Source organism: Hoplias malabaricus, chromosome 14, assembly GCF_029633855.1.
Source record: "Hoplias malabaricus isolate fHopMal1 chromosome 14, fHopMal1.hap1, whole genome shotgun sequence".
Classification (NCBI taxonomy): Eukaryota; Metazoa; Chordata; class Actinopteri; order Characiformes; family Erythrinidae; genus Hoplias; species Hoplias malabaricus.
The window spans coordinates 16,336,378-16,357,242 of NC_089813.1; the positions used below are offsets into that span (position 1 = coordinate 16,336,378).

At 37.3% G+C, this 20,865-nt stretch overlaps 1 protein-coding gene across 5 annotated transcripts in view; it reads right to left on the bottom strand.

Moving 5' to 3' along the window:
* Positions 1-20,865, bottom strand: part of bsna (bassoon presynaptic cytomatrix protein a) — a 146,350-nt gene that overhangs the window by 76,494 nt on the left and 48,991 nt on the right. The window lies entirely within an intron of this gene.

The window sequence follows — 20,865 nt, forward strand, 5'->3', positions numbered from 1 at the left end:
CCAGCTTGCAAACTGATATTTTTCCTTAGGTTTGTGATGTCAGAAACCCTGTCTGTCTGAATACGCATTTGAGACTGTCTGTGGAACAATGTAGTTCATTCATTCATTCATTATTTGTAACCGCTTATCCAGTTCAGGGTCGCGGTGGGTCCAGAGCCTACCTGAAATCATTGGGCGCAAGGCGGGAATACACCCTGGAGGGGGCACCAGTCCTTCACAGGGCAACACAGACACAACAATGTAGTTTTAAAGCAGAAATGCTCAGTCATGGCATTGACTGCTTATTTTACTCATGATCTTCAGTAAAGTAAAAAAGATGATGTCTGCTGCTCACAAAAACGGCAAAGTAGGGTTGTGCCATATTGTATTGCTCACGATAAAAGTGATATAAATTAAGACAAAAATATAAAACCCATATAATATTAGCAATATTCTGGCATAATGATGTCATTCACAGCAACAAATATTATCTAAAGAAGATTCAAAACGGTTGCATTAATACAAAAATAAATCTAATATTTATTTTGATGTTAGTTGTTCTTGAAATTAACAAAATATTTTTCAGTGTTTTGTAATATTGTCACAGAATATTTTTTTCAGGTTTAGCAGACCCTTCACAGCTACCAGTGGTTTTAACTTGGTGTTATAATCTACTCCATACTGGTCTATTCATTCATTGTCTGTAAGCGCTTATCCAGTTCAGGGTCGCAGTGGGTCTGGAGCCTACCTGGAATCATTGGGCACAAGGCGGAAAAACACACCCTCGAGGGGGTGCCAGTCCTTCACAGGGCAACACACTATTTTTTTTGAGTCTCCAATCCACCTACCAACATGTGTTTTTGTACTGTGGGAGGAAATAGGAGCACCTGAAGGAAACCCACGTGGACACTGGGAGAACACACCAAACTCCTCACAGTCACCCGGAGCGGAACTAGAACCCACAACCTGCAGGTCCCTGGAGCTGTGTGACTGCGACACTACCTGCTGCGCCACTGTGTCGCCATCCTGGTTCAGAACATACAATATAGGAAACCAAGTTATAGATATGATTGGCCTTAATTCTCCATGTTTTCAGGTTTATATGTATGGGTGCACACTCAGGTTCGGGTTTACCACCTTTTTTTCTACTACATCATTTACATAGTGGCCTGAAGGTATGAGGAATTTGTAAATTTCTTGTAAATAATTGCAGCATAAATTGCTGTAATTCAGTTAAAGCCTACAAGAGTTCAACATCACATCAACAACAATGACAACAATTGATTGTTGTAATAAAAATATCTTCTTGCTCCTTTTTAAGAAAGAATCCCTACACTAATGCTGCTGAACGTGAATGGAGAATGGTAGCCTCCAATTAGATGGACTTCTTCATCCTCATTGGTGACTTCCCTCACATCCATTATGTGAAATGTTCTATTAAAAATACATTGCTTTTATAATTTGTTTTATAATATCCTCTAGACCACGCCACATCGCATTTTACTTACAGCCCACCCCTTAAACACTCATGAAGAGACTAGCCCCACTAGTCGCTATAAAAAGTAACTTGCGCCATTCCACTTCATCCCAGCTCTGATTGCCTCACAGGAGGCTCCATTTTGGCTCTGGAGACACCTGCTTCTTTCCTGGGTGACCTACTTAAAGCCTGCAACTGGGAGGAGGAGAGCAGCAGAGAGCAGCAGTGGCAGGAAAACATGAATCTGAGTCTGACCACAGAGAACGAGAGAGAGAGAGAGAGAGAGAGAGAGAGAGAGAGAGAGAGAGAGAGAAAGAGAGAGAGAGAGAGAGAGAGAGAGAGAGAGAGAGAGAGAGAGAGAGAGAGAGACAAATGTTCCTTACCACCTTAGCAATTCTACAAAAAAAAAAAACCAAGATAATATGATGGGTTTTTTTCCACAATGATTATAATTATTTTTGTATGTATGTTTGGACTGGATGTGCATTATATAGGTATACTGTATTTTACAGGTACATTTACATTTTTTTATTTATCTAGGTACAAATGATGTAAATTGTGCAACTGTACCCTCAAAGGTACAACAATGCTATTTATGTCCCTAGAAGGATAGGACCATATTTACATCATTTCATATGTTAACATAAAATAAATGCTGGAGTCAATATATTTGTGGTCAATGCAACCTAAGAAATATAACCTGTGTAGCATTTGTTACAATAAATTTCACATAGTAGATACTGAAGACAGACTGGAGCCGTCTCTCAGATACTCTTGGTGCTGAGACTAAATGAGAGTGTGCGAGTTAACTAGGTGTGCAGGGTTTATTTATATTTCACAGATAAAGTCTACCTTCAGAACTTCCCTGTTCCACTGACAAGAGCACACTACAAAGCTTTTATCTTTAAGATGATGGTTAAAAAGATGCTGATTCCCTTTTTTCTTTTTGCCTTCTAAATTCACTGCTGGAATCCTTAAAAGAAAAGTGATGCCTGCTGTGAACATAATAAAGATCCATGATAGCTTTTCAGTTACGGGTCTGTCATAGTTGGTGTTTGGTTCCTGATTTGTACTTGGTTTTATTAAACAAGCTAAATATATAATAGGTATATTTAATATCATGTAGATTTGTATGTATAATCATAATAATAATAATAATACCAAAATATATAATTAATTTATCAAAGCAAATTGTAATTTCTAAACTGTTAGCTGTAAAAATATAGTTTATTTACTTTAGCGCTTTAGGAATCAAATGATCTGCAAAACAAATGGGAAACATGAACGTTTGTGAATGAGTGTGTGAATGAGTGTGTGTGTGTGTGTGTGTGTGTGTGTGTGTGTGCGTGTGTGTGTGTTAGGGGCCAGTATTCTTAAACCTGGCCAGGAGATGGCACTTTCAGAGTTTGTAAAAAGCCTGGTCTATTTTCTGAATATGAATAGCATCAGACTGGCTGCCATGCAACCATGAATAGTCCAGTAGAAATTATATTAAAAACCTGGAATATGTTCCACCCTCCTGTTCAATATCTACTGTCATCAACTGTGTTTCTTCTGTGTACTGTGTTAGTTAGATTCTTTCAGCAAGATTATTAGTGAAGGTACTGATGATGGATGTTTAGTTTTGAATCACAGACACAACTCTAACTCATTCTAAAGGTGGCATTGAGCACAGCGACCTTAGATTAATATATAGTTGCTAACGAGTGTCCCATTGTTTTCATGCTTTTATACAGGTAACAAAAACTGTGACCACAAAAAATGATTCACAAATGAATCTATTCACAATGAATGCACCAGGAACTGGAAAATGTTGTGTTTACAATGATACTACTTTGCATCATACTGGTAAATCTTGCATTACAGGACAATTAGTCAATGTAGTGACTGTGGTGCAGTGACGTCTTCATCAAGACAATGATGGAATAAAATAAAAAAAAATGGGGGCTCTCGAGGAGTCTAGTGTCTAAGCCATTAATTGTACTCATCATTCAAAAGATATTTGAAAAAGGGAGTCAAGTTACAACAAGCAAGTACACTGACATCGAGTTGTTTAGAATGGACCTATTGCACTGAAATTGGACCTTATTTGAATTTGCCTTTCCACGTTAAATGGGGCAGCAATTTTGAGTGTTCCAAAGCTCAAAATATGAATCTGTCAAAATTATAAGAAATTTACTGTGTTAATATATGCTCCACTGACAGTACTTCTGAATTCATAATTTCAACAACCACAGTCAAAATATATCTTTTTCTGTCCAGTTTCTATTGTGTTATCCAGTTCTAATGTTATAATGTCACATGGTATTAGGCAAATTTCAGTTACAAACCCTTTCTAAGTTCTCTCTGATAATCTGTGGATCAGTGATCATTTCTGTCATATCATAGGAAAGCCAGATGTCTTCTAAACAACAATGAGGATTTTGGTAAAGTATCTGGCTGCTCAGATATATCTCATTAGAAAAAAACCCAGAAAACTCATGCATCTCCTCTTGAGACGTCTATGTAAAATTATATTCTATCCTAAAAGGTGCTGAGATAGTATCACTCATTTTTATCTGCAGCTGGACTACACTCACCAGATCAACAAAACCACCAGTACGTTTCTAATCCAAGACTAAGAAACATATCAGTTCTGATGCCGTAAATAACCATGTATGATGCCAAAGTTTTACATATGCCTCTGCTAAAGACTACCAAGCTCAATTTCATTCAGCACACGTTTCATTCAATCTACTTTGTTCAGAGGTAACTTTATATTAATTGATTAGAAGACTTACTTCAGATTCACATTTTCAGTGTGTTAAATGTTTAAGAACATCAAGTTGACTGTCTATTTTAACAGCCTTGGGGGCTTCAGAAATTGATGTAAAGGAACTTCTGATTGGTCAATTACTTAACTATGACAAATTATTGCAGCTGTGACTGCATTTATGGGCCTTTAGAACCAGTGTTATATTCACTTTTGATATAATGCAACGTGAAAATCCAAACAAAAAAGCTTAAGGCATCAAATACCAAAGAGTCTGCATCCACTATTACCACCGTGGAAAACTGCAAAAACCCCTACTTGAAGACCAGCATAAAGGACCAAAGAAGAATAGAAACACTATCCAAAGGGTGAAGCATGGGAGTGGCAGTATAACATTGTTGGGCAGTTCTGCTGGGAAAGGGACTTGTGCACTTCAGGAAGTAGATGGGATCATGGAGGAGGAGGATTATTTAGAAAAATGGAAGCTGAAAGCTGAAACTTGGCTGCAAAGTGGCCTTCCTGCAAGACAATGATTCTAAGCATTCCTTCAAAGTTGTGACAAAGTGGTTTAAGGACAAGGTGAATGTAGTGGAGTGGCCACTGCAAAATCCTAACCTGAAGGACACAATAGATTTGTGGGCTAAACAGTAAAAGGCCAACAAACCTGACTGAAAAAGAATGGGCTCCAGAAAAGTGTCGTGAGACACTTGCACAAGGCTGTCTGCAAGCCTTTGATTTATGTTAAGCAATTAAAAAGCCAAACCTCCAAATACTGACAAAGTGAAAGTAAACTGATCCACTGAATATCTGGCAGAAAAAAAAATCTGAAATAAATCAGTCTCTGCTATTGTTTTGAAATGAATGGATATAAAATGCATAAATACCAAACCCTACTTAAAGGTAACATCTACAATTGTGGGAAACTGCATTTCTCTCTGGTTTCTTTAAGTGCAGAAGCTCAGCGTCTGTGAATTATCACAGAAACTCATTTATAACTCTATTTGTTTCACTTTGTAGCACTTCTGTTCTGTGTTTATATTCATACAGTTAGTTGTCTCCAGAATTTACAGTGGGTTTCTACCTAAACTATCTGAAACAGCAATAATAGGTCAATATTACCCACCTATGGAACAGGACTAGAGTAATATCCTCATATATTTTTCTGATTTTCAGGGTTTTGAGGTCTCTTTGTTGTTTCTCTGCTGTGAGAAGAGAGAGACAAAGGAGCTCATCTTATCTTGTATGTTCTGCTATATCAGAAAACTAAGAAGTGTCTGCTCAGGGACTGTGGTTGCTACTAGAACTAACATTGTGCATTTTATGAGTTAGCTGCTTGGCTGAGGCAAACTTTGTAGAGTCATAACAGCAGAAACACTGTTAGAATAAATAATGACTGCTGCACTAAATGAAATTCCTGCGCTTTCACCGATCAGCTTGCCCTAGAAGACCACAAACATAGCGCATTAGCTACGTAGCTTTCATTACTGCAGCATATTTACTGTTTGTAATTAAAGAAAACAACATGCAGATAAACAGAATTTATTATGAAAGACACTGTCTGGTGTTAATTACTTCTTTAAAATAACAGAGAGTTTAAAAATTAGAAACCAAAATAAATGTATTTCTGGGGAGGCCCCTGGATGGCAGGTCCATTAGTACCTGCTGTCCAATGCCCCTAAAGTGGCAACACAGACACATGCTGAAGCAGCACAAGCGACACACAAATCACATACTGTAATAATTCAACACAGAACACAGCTTTCAATATTCTCAGGAATACAATTGTGTAAACTATTCTTCCTAAGGACTTTTTGGAGAATCATCATTGAGTTTTCTGAGCTGTCAATGAGCAAATATTAGTAGGTTGGAAATCCTTGGTTATGGCTTTCAGCATTCACCCACTCACACTCTTCAAAACCACAGACGGGGAAAAAAAACTCAGCTTTTCTCTCTATTTATGAAAACCCCTCTGAAGTGACAGGACCTGGTGAAATTATACAGTGCATACCGTATGCCCAGCCCTGATGCCAAGCCTGCTGTAGATGACATGTTCAAAAACTCTCTGTAAGCAAATCTTGGCGTTCACTTAAAATCCCACCCACCACTTCTTTTAACTTTGGGTCCATATGTTCTGTTTGAACCTGGACTGAAGATGCATAATTTACCACCACGGTGCTCCCTCGCCTCACAGATTCTGGTCTTAAATATTTGATCTAGTCTAAAAATGTGGCAGTAGGATTTTAGGCTGATGAATAAGTTAAAGTCCTGATGGCCCAATGGATTCCAGACAAAGTGAAGCGACTGCAGCCATGGAGACAGCAAGCAGAGCTGTGTCTGAAAATGTTCAGCTTAAAGTCTTTTATAACAAGAACATGAAAATTAACAAAAAACAACAAGAATTAAAAGAGACTTCTAGAATGTCATTTTGCTTCAGCATGGCTAATTAAACTAGAATCATTATACAACTTGGCCAAAAGTTGGTGCACCACTTCCCATCCAATATTTATTCAGAAATCAAGGGATTAATAGGTACTTTGTCCTTCTTCAGTTCAGTTAAATTCATGGATAAGGCAGATGCTCTCATCCAGAGCAACTTACAATTACAGTGATGCTAAATATGTAGGCAAATATAGACTTAGGAGTCTTGAACAACGTCTCCTATTGGTGTAGTGAGGTGTGCATGCCAGGGTGGGAAACAAAACCTTTGTGAACTGTGGAAAACTTAACCATGGGAACTCAGAAGCAGGTAATTAGCAATGGCTTTTGTCATCCAAAACTAATCATTCAAAAATCAGTCCTAATTTTCCGGGTCTGAATGCTACCAAATCCTCACTTGGAGTGTTTCATCTACTGTAAATGTGTTCTAGAAGGGAATAAGAAGATACTGCAGCAAAAGGAAGACAAAGGTGGGAAAACCTGTTCAGCAGTGATCCTGTGGAGGTCTTGACCACTCATTAATGGGATAAATGGGAATAACAAATTATGCAGAGGAACAGATGGACTACAATATGTAACTCTAGAACTACTAATGTGTATCTATATTGTAAATGAACCTCATAAAAGGATAGTGATTATAGGTGTGAGTGAGTGGATATTAAATAACAAATATGAATATCCCAAGCACTGCATGAATGAAGTGCTTGGAAGTGCAAATGAGACCATAACCATGCAAGTTATGGTCTCATTTGGAGGAATCTATCTGAAGATGTCTCTATTTCCTAATACTGAGTTTAGTGTTCTTTTGTTGCTGCTGCTGTTGTTTTGCTTTTTTTCCAGTCTGGTAAGTCATGAAAGGAACAGATGGTTGCTGGCATTTCTATTATTGATGAACCATAAATAAGCTTAAGTGCATAATCATATCATCCATTAAGCCAAGGAGTATTTTTGTCTCTCTCTCTCTCTCTCTCTCTCTCTCTCTCTCTCTCTCCTCATGTACTGTCACTTCCTCTGTGTGAAGGTATTTGATTCCTCTTTCTCTGAAACACTTTAAGTTACAGATCAGTGCCCAATTTTAATAGGTCATATACAGCAAAAAAAGAAAAAAAAGAATCAGGCTGAATGTAATGTCAGTTTTATTTTAATTCTTTCATATATATTCCTTTTCTGCAGCTACTTAATCCTGACTATGTTTCCAGTGGGTCTAGAGCCTATGTCGAATCATTGGCCACAAGGCATGAGCAGACCATGGACAGGGCACAGGTCCATCACAGGGCTTCACACACTAACTCAGTCACAATTGTAAGAGGAAACTGGAGCAGCCAGATAAAACACAAGCACACATGGGAATAAAAGACCAAACTACTTACAGACAGTGATCCAAGGCAAATTTCAAAGCCATGACTCTGGACATTTAATGGTAGCACCTCTGTGCTGTCAATTTCCCATCAACGTTTAGAATGGCAAGGGTGAATTCCATATCTTAATTTTACCCCTACCGCTGATGTCAGAGTGTTATCTTGCCCCTTGGAGCTCAGTTACAAGTTGCTGTGTTTAGTTGCAGTGTCAAAAAAAGAGCTGCACTTCAGCAGTGCTCTGCTGCCAGTCTGCAGTGATATCAGAAAAAAACTAAATTAAGTTAAATTTAGGGCCTCATTTGCCTTTAAAATGGTTCAACAATTCTATATTATCACCACACTCCCAGCTCTCTGTGATAGGAAGCTGAAATCAGCAGCTATTTGGCTGCTTTTATTTTATTTTTTTAGAAACATCTGGCTCGTCCTTTACATTACTATGTAATTGCTTCACCATTTAAGGTGGAACAGGAAACTAGCAATGTTTTATGCTTGTTATGAAGTAAATGGACATAATGCACTGAAGCTACATTACACTAAGACAATATAATGGTTATCATAGTTTTAAAGAGAAAATACTGACATATGTGTTTAGTAATTCCCCAGTGATTCACAAGGCATTCATAGCCCTTCAATTGAAGTGTACCCCTGAAAAATCGAGAGGTTTCAAGGGGTATAAAATCCTCCACCTCAGTCCTATCCCTCTTTCACACCAAGAATTTAGACACCCTACCCCTAGGAAAAACCAAGGGGTAGGACTGAGTGATAGGGCAAAGGAGTGAAATTGGATTCACACCAAGACATTTCTTCAGTTTTAATAGCATAATAACACAAACTCACTATTACTTTTAACAATCTTTTAACTTTGAAAGCCAGCGAAGAAAATATAACAAAATATGCAACCGAATAATGCTGGTCTACATATAATTATATCTACCTGTCTTTTTTGTTTTTTATCTTGTATGTAGTTCTGAGTACTGTTTGTAACAGCAGTAATATTCACTTCCTTCCAAAAAGTCAATCACACTGCAGATGTGCAGGCCAAAACATGACTCACAATTAGTGCTGTTAAACAGCTTCAGATGGAAAAAAGTGAGTATGACTGATGAATAACACATTGGGGACATATAATGGGATTAATAGACTCACAAAAACAGAAACACAAATCCATTATCTGAGCCAAAGACCAAGTCTTTTGAAATATTTCATGTTTTAATGCTCCATCTTCTCTATATCATCTCTACTGTCAAAGCAAATGTTTGTATCTCAATTTATGTTTTGATTTGTTTACATATCTGAAGGTTCCAGCTGCCATTTTTTAAATTTATTTTTTGATAATAAGACCAAAAACCAATGGTCCAAAAATGTTGTTACATTAACTTAAATTGAACAGTGAAGCAGTTTTTTTCCCTTCACCTAGGAGAAGTTTGGAGATAAGAATTATTTCCCTACAGCGATCTTATACAATGTGACTGTGCTAGAGCCAATGCACAAACACCATAAGGCTGTTCTGTAGTAAATTAATTGGTTTTCAACAAACCCCAATCTCCCTACTTGGAAATTCTCCATCTGTATATTGATGTGAGCATGCTAGATATACACTAATAAATAGATTGCAATAATGCATATTATTAATATGTCCCAAGAGTATATGGATTACTCTTTCTCTCTCTCTCTCTCTCTCTCTCTCTCTCTCTCTCTCTCTCTCTCTCTCTCTCGCTCTCTCGCTCTCTCACTCTCTCACTCATCTCACTTTGAGAATACAGAGGATAAAATGTATAAGGGATTAATGCGTATCTATTGCTCTGCAACGCCTCAAGATGCTTCGAAAATTCAAGCATATGTATGAAACAGGGTGCCAATCCTTCACATGGCAAAATACACTCACACGTTCACTAATATGGATACTTTTGAGTCTCCAATCCACCTACCAACTTTTTTTGGACCGTGGGAGGAAACCGGAGCATCAAGAGGAAACCCACGTGAACACAGGGAGAACACACTAAACTCCTCACAGACAGTCACCCGGAGCGGGACTTGAACCCACAACCTCCAGTTCCCTGGAGCTGTGTGACTGCGACACTTTCTGTTGCATTTGCAGACGTTTCAAACTTATATTTACGTAATGATTTCTTGATAATAACCCATCCTTTTAGGACCATAGAGTTGAAATCACCTGTTGATTTTTTTTGTTCAGATCTGAAACATGATTAGAGCTTGATTTTGCCTTCTCTCTCAAAGTTGTAAGTGATATTTATCTGATGGTAATTGTTTTGGTGGTCTACCTTGTCACAGTTGTTGAGTCCAATTTCCTCTTTATCTTTGAAAAACTCTTTCTCAAAGACTCCCTTATTCGAGTGGATTATCTTTTATCTAATCTTGTCTTAATCCCCTTCAGAAACATGGATACCTTGTATTTAATAGAGATTTGGACTGGAAATTAAATCAGTGAAGTGTGAAATTTGCACAGTACAATGTACATTTGTATGGTTTACATGCACTATATTAAGCGCTTATGGTGTGTGCGTGTATGGTACAATGCAAATTAAATAAATTAAATACTCAGTTATTTTAGTGTTTGGAGTGGCACGGTGGCGCAGCAGGTAGTGTTGCAGTCACACAGCTCCAGGGACGTGAAAGATGTGGGTTCAAGTCCTGCTCCAGACTGTCTTTGAGGACTTTGGTGTGTTCTCCCTGTTTGGTGTGCATGGGTTTGCTCTGGGTGCTCTGGTTTCCTCCCATGATACAAAAACACATGCTTGAAGGTGGATTGGTGACTCAGAAATCTCCATAGGTGTGAGTGTGTGTATGGTGCCCCATCCAGGGCATGTTCCTGCCTTGCACCCAGTTATTCCGGGTAGGCTCCGGACCCACCGCGACCCAGAACTGGATAAGTGGTTACAGACAATGAATGAATGAATTCTAGTGTTACATCTTTTACAGGTTCTTTGACAAAGGGACAATTTGCAAGTTAATATGTGGTTATAATAAAACTGCCACAGACAAGGCAGCTCTGATAAAAGCAATGCTTCAATCATTTAGGCTCATGTTTTCTTATAACAAAGCATCTCTACAAGTTCTTTGTAGTCTTCTCAATTAGACTGAATGTGCTGTAAGTAATTCACAGTAAAGAGAGCTCCTTTATATCTCTGTACTCTCTCCAAAACAACAATGGGGTCAGATAAGCCTAAGGATTCCTTCACTCAGCAGGATAAATTGATTTTTTTTCTTAAATCTTTCCAGATTGCAAGTTACAAGTGACTAAATGTGATTTCTATGGTCAGATGATCATGTGGGAATATATACACACAAATGGGCTTATTGGTTGCTATAGGAACAAGGTTTTAGTACATTGACGTTGGGAAGAAAAGAAGTCCCACCCCCAAATTACAAATAAAACACATGAAATCTGAATCACATGTTTAGAAGTCAGATTTGAATCCAATTTTATGCCACCTAGAAATGAGGCTTTTATATGATTGGGAACAATTTTTTTTATTTCATGTGCCTCTTTGCATTTAGACCTCATAAAATCTGTCACACCTAAATTGGATTTAAAGTTGAAATTGAAATAATAAATCCTTCCCATAATATTTTTCAAATACCCTGACAAACATGAGGCAAGTTTCACATTATGAGAGAAGCCAGGCTTTTGGAGTGTAAAACTGGAGAGGGTTTCGATATCAAAACCTGAGATGACACATAAACTCTGTATATATGGAGACAGTATCTGTTAGGTTCGCAAATAAGATTTAAAGCCATTTTGTAAACTATTATTGTAATTCAAAAAGTAGGCATTTTTTGTCATTGTATAGTAACTGTTGCATAGTATTTAAAATGACTATTGTAATTTTCCTAATATACTATATAACTTAAAAATTAAGTAGTCTGAAAATGGCAAGTGAGGATAATTTCTTCATTATTACCTTCTTTATGTGTTCCATCGGGAAAAAAGCACTGAAAAAGCCTGCACTGATTTCTTCTGTTCTTTGCAAAAATATTGTATCCAAGTGTGAGTTTTGGTTTAGATGATTTAAAGATGGTGATTTCAACGTTAGTGTTTATGAACATTTATTAATAATTAATTTGTTTATTTATTTAGTTTGTCATTATTAACATCTTACACAAAAATCCTTTAAAATGAATTTGTACATGTATTATGATCTAGCCAAGTCTCAAACAGTGCTAAGATAATAACATATCTATCTGTAACTGAACTACAGACAAGACCGTCACAATTTCTCAAATAAGACATAGAGACATCTCAGCTTTTGAAGCTGTAAAGAATAATTATCATTTTTATCTGGGCCAGAAGTATCTCATCAATCAATTTTGTCCAATGCAACTTCCAATGCAAAGATTCCTCAGCCATCAACAAGCAACTTTAAAACACTAATAATTTCCTGTGGGAATATATATATCTATGCATATGATTTTGCATTATGTGTTTTGATCAGACTTGATACTCCATTTTCTGATATACTGTTGACTTTCTGGCTTTGCTGCACTGTTATTTATTTATATTGGTCTGTTCATTTGAACTATCCATAACTCAAAGATGCGTTTATTTATTTCACTGCAAGCTCTGAGAGACAGTTAAAGCAATGTACGACTACATGATATGGGAACATCCATCACCTTAGGCATATTCTGAAATACTTAGAGAAAGCCCAGGAAATATTACATCACTGCTGCCATTGACCTTTCACAGTCTTCATCCTCTCCATGGTAGTTTCTCACCCAGATGATATCTCCCCTTCATCCCAGCAGGGAAAGACCCTCTCCATCCTCCTATAATTAATGAAGGCTTTCTTACATAACAAAAATAACCTTTATGCCCATTCCCTCTCTAAGTGCATCATACAGTATAGGCTGTATAGGCAATGCTGTAACTTTACAATGTACATGGACCCCTATCTTTGATGCATGAACCTAAAGAAGGGTATTGCTCTTTTCCTGCTCCATAGGATGGGTAATATTAATATATATAATAAATAATGTTTATTTTTGCTCTTTCGGATTACTTCAGGTGGAAATATCTCCAAATTCCAGAGTCCAAAATTACTACAAAACTAAACAACTTGAGTTACAAATGTCTTTCTGTGGTAATACAAATGGTGAATATAAACTTACAGACAAGATAAACAAATCATTTTTTTCCTCAAACATATAGTTCCACCTTAAAAGATGCTATGTGTTTAACCAGAGAGAACTGCAGTTTCCAAAAATCATAGATGTTCCTTTTAAGTACTGACAATTTGCATATGCTCAGAAAAGCATACTGTCAGATTAATCGCAATAATGATAAAAGAATAGGGTAGTGTTTGAGAAATCCACATTTTCATTCTTAAAATGGCTTTTGAAAACCATTGATTAAAATACCACAAATGCTTTGTTTCACTCAGAAACATTTCCAAATAATGACCCAACAAGCAAAGGAGCTTTCATACAAGTTTTCTGCAGAGAAGTACAAAAGCAGCTGCCTTATGAGATAACGAAGTAAATGTAATACATTTATTTCGTATCTGTACTTTACTGAAGAATTTCAATGTTAGGCAAATTTTTACATTAACTCCACTACATTTTCAAATTCAAATATCTTACTTTTTACTCCATTAAATTATGAAAATCTGCCGTTGCTTTTGGTTTACGTGGGAACAAAACCGTAACTTGTCTGAACAAATCTCCCTGCTCCGCACAGCTCCCCACGTGACACACAGCGTCTCCGTAGCTAAGAGACGAATGAACACATTAACACTAAAACATGTGAGAATGTTTCTCCGCCTAAAACGAATAATACACACACACACACATTACAGTATGAAAGGAAAACTTCAGGAAAGCACACCATGCCACATACCAAATGGTCCAAATAGAATTCTAATCTAAACACACACAGATGCAAGCACATAAACACACACACACACACACACACACACACACACACACACACACACAATCTCTTAATTCACCTTGCCCTGTAGGAGTATTAGTGAGATGAAAGGCATTAGTATTAGGCAGAGATGAAAATATCTAACTGCTATTCAAATTTTATATATTCCAACAAATCAGTGCAGTCTGATTGCATATTTAACCAGTGGTGTACTGAGTTTCCTCTCTGACTCTGGCCTATCCTACACCCTTATTACACTTCTACATGACAATATATTAAATCAAATTAATCAATTCAATCAACAAAGCGCTTTACCTTGGAACATAGAGAAAGCTGTTTACAGCAATGAAAAGAGCTGTATCAGTGTAATTTATTTAATCTTTAAACTGCATGTTTTCTTCCAATAAATTCAGTAAGGATGATATAACTACCATTAGTCAACAATTCATTTTTACTGGCATATTTAAATATCATGGACATGGTCTACAAAGGTTAGATTTATAAATAATTTTTGAAGCCACTGTAAAATACTTTATATACTCACAGTTATGACACTATGATTATCAAAAAAATAAAACAACTATTAAATAAGGCTCCACATTTTAATAACATTTTATTTATGTTGACAGTTGACTGCTTTACTGATCACTGGGTCCAGGCATTAGCCCAAAACAGTACCCTATGTGAAAACAGCTTGTTTCAAACTTAGGGCAGATTACATTACTATATGTAAATATAACACAGAAGACTTGATCAAATGATATAAATGACATGTTAACGAGATGGCTGCAATAATGAGGCTCTTTTAAAAGCCATTATTTTCTGTAATTAAGCATAGGAGTAATTTACAGATGTGTGGGGGTTGGAGGGGGGGTGACAATACACCTATTAATTACAACTAGGCAATATACCCCCATAGCAATAACTCAGATAACACTTATATGGCAATAACACTGATAACAATCCAGCAGCCATATTATACCTGCTCTGTGATGGTCCCCTTGGAGCCCTGAACATTGAAAAGGAGCAAGTGTTCCTATATGATCAGAGCTGAGAGAATGGACAGTGAGTGTAGTAACAAAATTGGTCACAATGTTATGGCTGATCAGTTTAAATTGTATATACAATGAATATAGTAGCATTTTGTGTGCAGAGGCTGAGTCAGTTTTTGATGTGTCCATCATCCAGAGCCTTTTGCCTACTAGCTCTTTTTTATTCAAACAGGCTGTGGGGGAAGGACATGAAAAAGGTGTGTGTGTGTGTGTGTGTGTGTGTGTGTGTGTGTGTGTATGTGTGTGCATGTGAGTGATTCATTCTGTGTCATAGCCCCTCTTGTAGTGCACTGCACAAGCCTGCGTCATCTGTGTCTCCCTTTGTAACCTCATTTAATGTTTCATTAGTGGCTGAACACACACATACAAATGCACGCAAAACATGCATATTAAACATGCACATTAATGTAAAAGCCTTTTGCCAGAAGAGGGTCCATTTCATAGTGAGGAGCCTCCCTGTACAACCAACTCGTATAATCACGATAGAAAAGCACAAAACAAAATGTGGTACTCTGGAGAAGCTGCATATGAGGTCACCCTGCCAGTGTCTGTGTGGGTGAAAATGGAATCAAGCCCCCTGCACTGGGCTGTGTAGCAGTGGATTGATGTAACACCATTCAATACCTTACGGATGAGATAGAGTATCTTTTGTTATTCAGAATGAAATGTAGAAGCCATCACTGCTGAAAACTACTTATTAATGTCTTTCATTTCAGAAACGTTGGACAAGCAGATGTCCATAAACATTTGGCCATACAGTGTGATAAACTATATACTTTTTTTACATAAAACAACAACAGAATTTACATTTTTAAATGGAGCATATTATGAATATTATTATGAATGAATGACTCTGAATTTTTCAGTGCATTTGCACATTAATTTGAGCATTTGTAGTGCCTCCTAAACCCATACACTATAGAACAAACATCTCAGTTAGTTCTTTGCTGGCTAGCTAGGTCAGTATAAGATGAGAGATAGAATCACTCAGCTCTGCTACCAATGTCAAGCACTGACACTTTCGAGTTGTCCCGCCTCCAGGTCTGAGAATGACCAATCACAGTGCTGGACTCACTTTTATACGAGAGCCCAATACGAGGTTAAACTGAACAAAACAAACACAAGTAGCAGAGAAAATAAAGTAAGAAAATATGAAAATGAGGCTAGAGGATGAAGAGAACCAAGCTAAAATGGTGGAAAATCAGAGCTTCTGTGCCTCGCCCTTGAGGGTAGTGAGTTTGTGTTAGGACCTGAAACTGGTCGCTCTGCACAGGGCTGTTTAGACAGGGGAGAAATGTGCTGTGTTATTTGATCCTTGTGGTATTTTGGCCAAAGCATGTCAGATGTTTCATTAACAACCCAGAAATTGTGCAAAAAAGGTAGAATATGTCCTCTTTAAAATAAGACTGCCTTTTAGTCACATTAATTAGGAGTATCTATTTAAAATGCTAAATTTAAACAAGGGTGAGTATATGTGCAGTAACACGCAATGTCTCCTAGCGTATATAAAACGTTGTAGATCAATAATGTAGAAGAGAACATAGTTTATAAATACATGACATTTGAGATAAGCAGAAGAGCTGTGCTCTCTCTCATTCTCTTGCTATCGCTTTCTCTCTCTCTCTCTCTCTCATTCTGTCCCTCTCTGACAGTTTTTTTTATCTCCCTTTCTCTTCCTCTCTATCCATCTATCCCATATCTTGTTCATTCACTTCCACTCACTTTCTCTTTCTCTCTCTCCCCATCTATCTTTTACTCTTCCACTCATTCACCATGTCTGTCTTCTGCCTATGTTGCTGCATTGTGTAAAAGCAAACTTGTCCTGACAGCAGTGATCTCTTGCCAAAAACACACCTCTGCCAGCAAGTAAATGAACTAAAAAGAGCATTGTTCGACTTCCTCTCAAAGCATAAAAGACCGTTTTGAAGATTTCAGAGGCTAGTATTTTCACCCACACCTTTTCTCACATCCACATTTCATTTTATGAATACCTCTCTCTCTCGAGTTCTATTTCTTTCCTTAATTCCCTGCTTCCTTTTCTCTATTGTTCCCTCCCGCTCCTCTCTCTTCCTCATACTGTCAGTCGCAATATGCCTCCCCACGTTAAACACATCTCTCTCTCTCTCTCTCTCTCTCTCTCTCTCTCTCTCTCTCTCTCTCTCTCTCTCTCTCTCTCTCTCTCTCTCTCTCTTGTCTTGTTTTGTATGGCCTGTATTGTGCGCTGTATATGAGTGAAGAGTAGTTGAGGCCCTTCTGCAATTCTAAAGAGGCTCTTTTGATTCCACCCTCTCTGTTCCTAACTCTCCTGCCCTCATTTCTCATTTCTCTCTCTCTCTCTCCCTCTCTCCATGTAGCCTCCTGTCTTTCTCCATCCTCTCTCTGTCTATCATCACAATATATTTCCCCTTGTATTTCTCAGAGCAGACAAATACACACCTAATCCCACTCACATTTCACATGTCACTCATCTTTAATATCGGTATTATCCTTATGATTTATTTAATTACCCTTTCTCTCTGGACTCCATTAAAAGTTTGTTTGTCATGTTTCTGAGAGAGACAATGTTCTCTCACTCTCTCTTTGCTTTCTCTCTAACTTGCACTCTCCTCCATTCAATGATGCGCGAAGCTATTTGGCACTCTGCGCACCATGGCTTTCCTTTTTGAGAATAATGCTCCCTCGCTCCCCCTTCCATAGGGTCTTCCTCTCTCTCTTTCTATGTCTTTCCATGATCTTTCTTTGAGGGTCTATTTATAACCTTTTGAACAGTAATTTACTCCATTAAGAATCAAAAGAAAGGTACTAGTGTAATCCTGTCAGCTGCACTTGAAGGACTTCTTTCTATAAAACTACAAAGATTTAACAGCATTGCTAGTATTGTTGAATTATTTACATTACAATTCATAACAAATGTAGCAAACAATATTTATGAAAGATACACACACACACATATATATATATATATATATATATATATATATTCCCAGCGCAAAACTGGATAATCACATTGTTTTTTATTCCTTGACACAATATGTGAAGCATTTTATGCTCCATGGAGTGAGTCTCCCATGTGAGGCAGCCATATTTAAAATATTTTTAGCAAAGATCACAGATTGTGTTGTAATGTAAAGAATGACCACTGGAGGAAAAAGACTAATCATTTAATTTCTAAAATGAGAAGTCTTTGTGAATTTAAAAATCTTTATCTTTGAGTGACCACACGTTTAATATAGGATTGTTGCTAGGATACTGGGTTGCTGATGAGATGTACAGGCCTAGATATTGACTAATAAATGGAAGGAAGTAAGGAAGTTAGCATGGCTGAAACATTTCCCCAAAAATACTCAAGTTAAGCAAAGTTGCCTGTGATAAATATTAACTATTGCTGTGCACTGTCAGAAAATTTGTCACTATGGTGGTACATTTTGCTGTTTCTGTGGTGGTACCCTAAAGGTACATATTTGTACCTTTAATTAGGGAACATAATTGTACCTTGTTTTATTATAATTGTAGATTTTAAAATTGTGTTGATTTCATATGCCCCTCTTTCATCTTCAAGACTTTTACTATGTTTTTTATATGACCCAGTTTTATAATGAAAGATTACAAACATTTATCTCTCCTTCTGGAGTAGAGAATGTAATGTACCTTTAAGGAACAAAACTGGACTTTTAAACACTGTTGTACCTTTAAAGGTACATTTACACAGTTTTTACCTTTAGTGACCAATAATGTACCTTTATAATGTATGTACCTTTTTTCTGAGAGGGTTTAAATTGATTATACTATGGAAATAAAAAAAGAGCATTGGCTATGGGGCTGGTTTAAGAGGAAATTTGGTGTCGAATGCTTAAAATGGCCTTCCTAAATGGGAATTTTCCTTACAAGGTCACATAAGGCCAAGGGAGGCAAGTTATTAAGATGCATTTAGAGTGAATTCATTATAAAATGTATTTGCTAGGTCTTTCTCTATTCCTAAAGCACAGGAAATCCTCAAACGGCAGTGGTGATTTTGTAAAGGCCTGACGACCCCTGGGTCCTATCACCAACACTGTAAAGGGATCTGAGTCTCTATGATGAACCATTTTGCACCAAACCACCCTGAATGACATGGCTGTTTACACAGTCTGTTTAATTTTGCATGAATTTTGAAAAATCAGTGGCATTTCCCATAAATGTCCTAAGCCATTCAGATTTCAAACTGCATTATGCATCCTAGCAGTAGTAAGAAATGCAAATATAACTTGTCTGTTAGTTATATTGTGACCATTAGTTAGTCCTTCACATTTACATTTACCAGAATGGAGATTAGTGTGAGCAGAAGGCCTTGGGGCCAATTGCACAAAAAGGATTAATTTCTACTTAGCTGAGAGATTTATTTAAGGGTGTTGCACATTATCCCTTAAAAGATTTTCTTACGTAAGGAAATGTGTTAAGGTTTTTGGTAGACTTTTTTTACGGGAGTAAAATTCTATTGCTTCCTTGGAAACCGTTGTTTACATGCACTTGCTGTGATACCCTTTATCACTTCTCTTGTATCAAACTTTTAAGAAAAAATGGAAGAAAAGAGGAGGAAAGATAATATTCTGGAGGAATACAATAAAAGACAGGCAAAGGAATTTGAAACTCGGTGAATGATGCGGCACGCTGTCGACTTATTGACACGAAATACCTCGTTATTACTGACTGAAAGGATCCCATAGCATAAAATCATAAAATCTGAGCATTCATTAACTGCGTTGCAGCAAGAAGAGCACAGCTGCGGAAGATAGTGTGATCCAACTCAAGACAATTAAACAAATAATGGATTCACTGCCGATCAAATCTATAATTTAAAATCAACCACTCATCATTACTAATATCTAGTGGGTTCTCCTGGTCGTGGAACACTCTACTCGGGATTCGTTCGTTTATCATCATAAACTCAGCCATATTGCAGTTAAGACCACGGGTAACGTAGATACCTTGTTAATCTTGTTGTTACGGTCTTAATTTGGTTGCTAAGGTGTTTTGTGCAATGGTTTAATGAACTTTAAGGGTTTCCTTAAGGATTAAGACAAAATCTTAAGGTGTTTTGTGCAACTGGCCCCTGAGGTTTACCCACTGTTAGCACCATACATTAGTACCATTTGGGTATTTACCACACCATTATGATAACCCATGAGCTAAGTTGAAGAAACACAGTAAACCCAAGTCTATGCTACCTAGATGTGTAATATTCTTCCACTGTTTTTTTTTCCTTCCATCCGTCCTCAACCTGTGTCTAATTCTTGTGCTGGTCTCTTCTAAAGAGGTGAAGGCATCATAAATATTCTGTTCCCTCTGCGGTCTTATCAGTAGAAACTCTTAAACCAGCACAGAGCCTGTGTGCTTCAGAGACCTGCTTTACCAGTGCGAGAACAACACTGCTGCATACCAATGAATATTAACACTTGGATGTCTCCAGCTCTCAGAAGCACTGACCCTACACACCCACACAAGAGTCTACGTATCAACAACACACTCACAAACCTATCTTCCTCACACAAAGCCCACAGGAACAAAGAGCTGCTTTTGTTTGGGTTTATATAATGCAAATGAAATATTTAGAGGTAGTTGTAATGTTCATGATAATGTACTGGATAATCATGAGCCAGACATGCTGTATATTCATACTGCTCTCGATGTTGCTCTCATGGCTGGTTTTATGTCTATGTGCGAGTCTGCACATTAATATGGTTGAAATAACAAAGCCGTTACCATGTTTTACGTTTTTATGTTTTATACTTTAGATTCCTTAAAGTAGCCACCTTTTGCTTTTATGACAGCTTTGTACACTCTTGTTGTTCTCTCAGTCAGCTTCATGAGGTCTTCACCTTGTCAACAATTAATTTGTAGGACTGCTCACCTTCTTAATGTGTCTGAGACCTAGCTCTATTTCA